The sequence below is a fragment of the Chenopodium album genome, chromosome 21 (genome assembly GCF_948465745.1).
Source record: "Chenopodium album chromosome 21, dcCheAlbu1.1, whole genome shotgun sequence".
NCBI classification, from domain to species: Eukaryota; Viridiplantae; Streptophyta; class Magnoliopsida; order Caryophyllales; family Amaranthaceae; genus Chenopodium; species Chenopodium album.
This window is the reverse complement of record NC_137854.1, coordinates 39,673,413-39,680,346: the sequence shown is the minus strand read 5'-3', so window position 1 is coordinate 39,680,346 and position 6,934 is coordinate 39,673,413.

The window sequence follows — 6,934 nt, the reverse complement described above, 5'->3', positions numbered from 1 at the left end:
GTGAGTATTTGGCTTAATAGTTCAACTTCTAAGAATTTTAGAGGGTTAAAACCTTTTATATATAGTCTTACCCGTCCCCTATTCTAGTATCTTGTATAGGCTCGATTTTGTTTAGCTTATTTCCACTTATTTAAAAAAAAAACATAAATTAAAATTAGTTTGAATAAGGTTAAAGCATTTTCATAAAATTATGTATAATAAACTCGCTCTAAGAAATTTTGATAAGTTTTATAAATTCAGGTGTGTGAGTAAAAATTAAATCAAATGTGCATATGGAACGAACCCTTAGGGTGCAAACTATGCACCTGATTTTTACTTATCTGAACTTAATTGATCTTATCTGAACTTATTTGAACTTATATGAACTTATTGGCTCTTATTAAAACTTATTTTAGTTATTAATTGAACTTAGGTAGCCCTAATTAACCCTTATCATAACTTATCTGAATTTATCTGAACTTATTTTTATTAACTGTACCCTGATCTGAACTTATCTAAACTTATTTTTCCTGAAATAAGTGAAAATAAGTTGAACAGAACAGGGCCTGGGTGTGTTCTATTCACCTGATTTTCACTGATCTGAACTTACATAAACTTATCTGAACTTATTAGACCTTATTAAAACTTATTTTAGCTGTAAATCATATCGGGTAACCCTTATCAGAACTTATTAAACCTGATCTAAACTTATTTGAACTTAACTGAACTTATCTGAATTTATTACACCTGAAATAAGTGAAAATAAGGTGAACTGAACAGACCCTTTGTCTTCATCACTACCTCTCAACAAACAGTGTTATTAGTGCAGAAGGATTACAGATAGTCTATGGTGGCAAATTAGTGATAATATCTACCTAGGGCATGTTCAGTTGTCCTTATTTTAATTATTTGAGATTTTGAGGTATAATAAATTTAGATAAGTTCAGTTTAGAAAAAAAAAATAAAAATAATAAGGGTTACTCAAGTACAAACTACAACAAGTGAAATTAGGTGAATACAACACTTAATTGCACCCTAAATACTGTCTATAGACTTTATTAAGAGATTATGGTAGATTTGTTTATTTTTGTTTTGAAAGCAAAATAAATAACCGTATATATAGTAACATTTAATCGACAATGAAGTAAGCTGTCGAGATATTGTCACATTTGCATTAGATTAGGTAATGATTAAATGAGTTGAATATGTATAAAAAGTATGTGGTGGTGCTAATTGATGGACAAAATAAACTAAAGTGATCTAGCCATGTAACACATTAGCAATCACTAGCAAAGATCATTTACACTTTACGACGTGTTTTCAATCTTCATTAAACGCACGCATGCATTGATTTCTTTGTCTTTGTATGTTCTTCATTTCTACCAAATAATTTGTTTTACTATATATTAACCTTTTTTAGTTTATAATTCACCTCGATCCTCTTATAAGCACTCCCTATTATCATCTACTCGTAAAAAATAAGCCAATATAGCTCAATACGTTTAACAGTATAAGTTGCTCCTTCCATTTCTAGAATATTTTCATGTTTGCATTTTGTGTGGCCTTGATCACACAACTTTAGGGCCTGTTCATATTTACTTAATTTCAGTTCAGTTCAGCTCCAATCAGTTCAGTTCAGCTCCAATCAGTTCTGTTCAGTTCAGCTCCTAATTTCCTTCTCTCATAAAATATTCATTTCAGCTCAATTCAGTTCAGTTCAGCTCCAATCAGTTTTGTTCAGTTCAGCTCCTAATTTCCTTCTCTCATAAAATATTCATTTCAGCTCAATTCAGTTCAGTTCAGCTCCAATCAGTTCAGTAAATGTGAACAGACCCTTAATCTATCTAATCATCAGTATTATTCAATCAATTACATGCATATTAGGAAAAAAAAAGTATATGTAATATTCAAGATTAGTGGTTAAATTTTCGAGTTAGTTAATTTATGAAATACTGGATCAATTAGCTTGAAATGACATAAATTTCTAAATTACGGAGTACATCATTTTATTAGGTAGTTTGAATTAAAAAAAAAAAAAAAAAAAAAAAAAAAAAAAAAAAAAAAAAAAAAAAAAAACATTTAAGTAAGGATATCTTAGTGGTTAAATGAGCAACATATAAAATTAGATTAAGTACTTGTTACTTTCTTAAGATTGTTATAATATATGAAAGCTAGAAATTGTACATACTTCTTTTGGATTAACACAAGGGATTATTGGTTAAATTTCTGAGTTAAATTATCAAACATTCGATCAATTAGCTTGAAACGATATACATATATATTTGAGTTACGGAGTAAATTATTTTATTAGTTAATTTGAATTCAAAAAAATAAGCATGAAGTAAGGATATAATATCTTAGTGGTCAAATGAGCAGCATATAAATCAAGTAGTAGTTACTTTCTTAAGTTATTATAATATGAAAGCTAGAAATTTTACATACATCTTTTGGATTAGCACAAAGCTAATAAGCTGTTTGTAGACAAACTTTTGCATAAAATTTATTTCTTCGTTTTGCTTCTTTAATTGCCTTTTATAAATTTATATCTTTCTTCAGCCTTCTTTATCTTTAATTTGGCTTTCTCCAGCCTTTGTCATTCAAGTATAAATAAGGTCCAAAAGATAACGCTCATGGACCCTGTGATTGATCAACGTTTATTATAAAGTGGGGAATAATCTTTCCCCACGAGTAAAGGTCATCCTATATAAGTATATAATATTGCTTAACCTACCTTGTAGCCGATTGACTATATGACAATCTATATATATAAGTATCATTAAGGTTTAATTTTGATATATAATGATAAATTGATAATAATGTAGGTACTGTATTTTAATACACTTTATGTTAAGACACATTGATTAAAATCATTAAAAAAAATTAATAATTGCATATATGTATTATTATCATTAATTAACATATTTAACTGTTGATTAAATAGCTCGATATGATCAATATCAACTTATAAGACAAAAATACATAAGTATAATGTAATGCTAAATTGATTACGTATAATGATCATGATAGCGTACCCTGTATATGATGACCGGAGTCGTATCAGAGTATTATTTGTTACTCTAATCCATGTAACAGTTATAGCTTATAGCTAAACACTTGAATACTCAATTATAAAAAAGCAAATTGGCATATATAGAGCCCACCGTAAGTTCAACAATGGTAACTAAGACCAAAACAAAGATGATTAATTTAGGATAAACTCATTAAATATTAGACTAATTGAACATGCTATATAACCCACTATAAGCCATGAAAAAGGCCCACGTGTATAATAATCCCTAAAAATGTAATTTTGACAAGTAGAAAGGAAGGATAGGAGCGCATGTAATTGTACAGTTGGCAAGTTCTAATTGGAGGGGTGGCCGCGCAGCTTGACATCATGAAAGCTCTTCTGAAAAGAAAAAAATGAGCTTTAGCTGATGACTATATATAACTAAAATAAAAACTATAGTCTATAAATTTATTAATAAATAAATAAATCTCTATAGTAAAAAATAATATTAGTCCCACAAATAAAATAGCTTCAAATTGCCATCTATCAATCTCTTTTGGAAATTGGACCTCACTTACCAGCTCCACTCATCCACTACATGGATTATATACATCTTTAGTCTTTACATCAATTTGTACTATTTAGTCATCATTTTATATCCTATGGTGCAAAAGAGTGCAATTTTTATGCTACATTTTTGCATTCTATTACATGATAATTGCATGCTCGACTAGTACACTTTATCATGAATTTACCGTTTTAAACTATTTTGTCCGTTCTTACAATTTTTCCTCCCTAATTTGAAGAAGTAGACTTGAAGCTGTATAATTAGGTCTCATGTATATCCCTTAGTTATACCAAGGCATCAATTAATCTTCGATCTCTATCACAATATAAATATAATGTACTAATGAATTTCTAAATAATGGTGAAGTTAGTTAGATATACATCATAACATTAAAAAAGTTTTGTAAACATTAAATTTGACATAGTTATGAGCTAGTGACCTACAACTACTCATGAAATGAAATTGTAATATACTTCGTAGTAGTCAAGAGGTATCAAATTAATTTGAAAATAATTAAGTTACATGATGTGAATGATCGATAGATTGACTATTTTAGTAACACTAGTTGTGCATTGTATGGATTAGGGTTGAGTCAATTGTTTATTTTAGTTTACAATATATAGTTCATCAATATTGTACTTTATATATAACTATCCTTGTCCATTAATTAATTTAACACCGTTTGGTTCCAAAAAAAAAAAAAAAAAAAAGGTACTCCTTAATTTTTTAAACTTGAGAGAGAAAATCAGATACATCTTTCTATTTCTGGAAGTATGGACAAGGATAGTTATCAGTTGAATACTACTTCTATTTCAACTAGACTTAGATACCTTACTAAATGTAATTTTAATTCTTTAGTCAAATAATTGTTTGAGATCTTGATCGTGACAAACTGACAATAAATTTGTCTAGAGGCTAGATGAAAGGAACATTATTATAGATCATAACTAAGTGCTTGTTTGGTTGAATGTAGGAATTATAAATTTCTTGGAAATTGATTTCTCATGAATTTTTTTTTTTTTTTTTTTTTTTTGACGGGCTCATGAAATTGAACTTCTTAGGAAATTTTAGAAAGTATTTGGTTAACTAAGGGAAGTAGAAATTCCCATGGGAAGTTGCACTTACCTAGGTCCCCCTAGGTAATTAACTTCCCCCATTTTGTGGGAAGTGGAAATTCATGGGAATTTCTACTTCCATGAATTTCCACTTCCCAAGAATTTGTCAACCAAACAACTTCAAAGAATTTCAATTCCTAGGATTTCCAACTTCCCATGTTTTCTTTGACAACCAAACAACCCCTAAAAAAGAGTGAAAGTACCCTTTCTACGTTGGATCCATAGAGCATATATAAATCAATTTATGTATGTCCTTAAAAAAAACATGTATAAATAAATACTTCATGTGGAGTATTATTTTGTTTCCTTGGTAAAAAAGAAAAATTATTGTAAAATTTATCCGAAACAAATTATAATTTACGGAGTAAAGTTTAATGATCCACATTTATTGATTGATGTGTGTGTGTATATATATATATATAATTTCAACCCAACTTGATCAACATGCATGAACTACGGTCCTGTTCTCTTACGTTGAAATTCAGTTCAGTTCAGTTCAGCTCAGCTCCTAATTTCCTTCTCTTATAAAATATTCATTTCACTTCAGTTCAGCTCAGTTCAGTTTAGCTCAGTTCAGTCAATGAGAACAGGCCCTACGTACTTTGTTAGGACTACTGGTTTCACTCGTTTAAAATTGTAAAGATTAGCTATATTATTTTCTTACATCATTAATCATAAAGATCAGCTTTAATATTTGGAAGAGACGAGGTAGTCGAGGTTTTAAATGTGACAAGATGATTAACAAGGTGCCCTACAATTTTATTAGATGTAGTAAACTCAAGTCTGATATTATCAAAGATTATTTGACCATGATTTATAACTAAGATTGTTGCAATAAAATATTTAGCCCACCAATTTCCCTGCCATCTTCCATAATTATTGTTCATCTATTAATATATCATAAACAAAGAAATATAATGATGATAATTTTAGTGTAACATACACAAATTAAATAAATAAATATTATACATAAAATATGCTTGCAAAAAGTGTACACCTTCAAGTTGATCATCATTATATATGGCGCGGGCAACACAAAAACATCCACATTTTTTATAAAAGATGAGAATAGAAAACGAAGTTTATACGAAAAAAAATAAGGAAATTAATCAAAAAGATGATAAATTTTGTCCTTTATTGTTTAAATCCTTAATCAAATGGACCCAATAGGATTTTACTCAAATTTATATATTAATATAATTAGAAGTCATTGTACATGTAGAATCTACAAGACTAACAATAGGATGTATATAGTTATGATGATTAGTTGGATGATAGACTTAATGAGAGAGCTACATAGCACTATATTAATTTTTAAGATGATCAAAAGAATTACTCTTTCTATACAAAAATAAGTCATTTGTACAAATATAACATACAAGTACGTATAAGTTTAAGATGTTCATCAGAATAACTTAATAAGATGTCACGTTTTCTAAATAAGTACTCATATAATTTATACTTAATTTTACTATTGTACCCTTCATGCTATAAGAAAAGTTAAGCACGTAGAACGGTCCGATTACTATAAATAGTTTAATAATACGGAATTATTATTTCCGGATAGAGAAAGTTAAAGGGAAGACTTGCATGGCCAGCAAGAAGAGTGACATATGATCAAATATTTGACAAAATTTTAGGCTTCATGGAAGGTGGAGAATAGGAAGATCCGTTAATTGTTTCTTTTTCTTTTTCTTTTTTTTTTTTTTTTTTTTTTTTCTTTTTCTGAAAAAGGGGAGGTAGGTATTGTATTGTGTAGGAAAATATTTCTAGCAAAGAGAATCTTTATACTTGCATAGGGTTCCAATTAAATATAAAAAATAAATCATACAGTATTTACAAGAAAGTCTTTTAATTTTCTATTTTTTTTCAAAAAATAATTTGGCTGCTCAGGTCATCCGGACCTTTTGGTGGCTGCTTGTGGGACAAATATAGCACCGACCTGTGAAGTGAAGTCCTTGTTAAAATGGCATCATCAATTACAGTATTCAATTAAATTTTCTTTTCCTTTTTTTTGGTTTTTCAAATTTCATCATCTTAAGAAGAAATGCAAATTCATGCATTGATTTTTGGATAATGATATACGTAGCTTTTAAGGTCATTAAACACTTAATACATTTCCTAAATTGATTTTGACGTAGACACGCATAACAAAATCACAGATCAATTAGTGTTTAATACAGAACACCGTAATGTTTTGCGGAGTACTCCGTAGTATTTTCACTTTTAGCTCATTTTTATGTAGCCCATAGGGCTTCATAT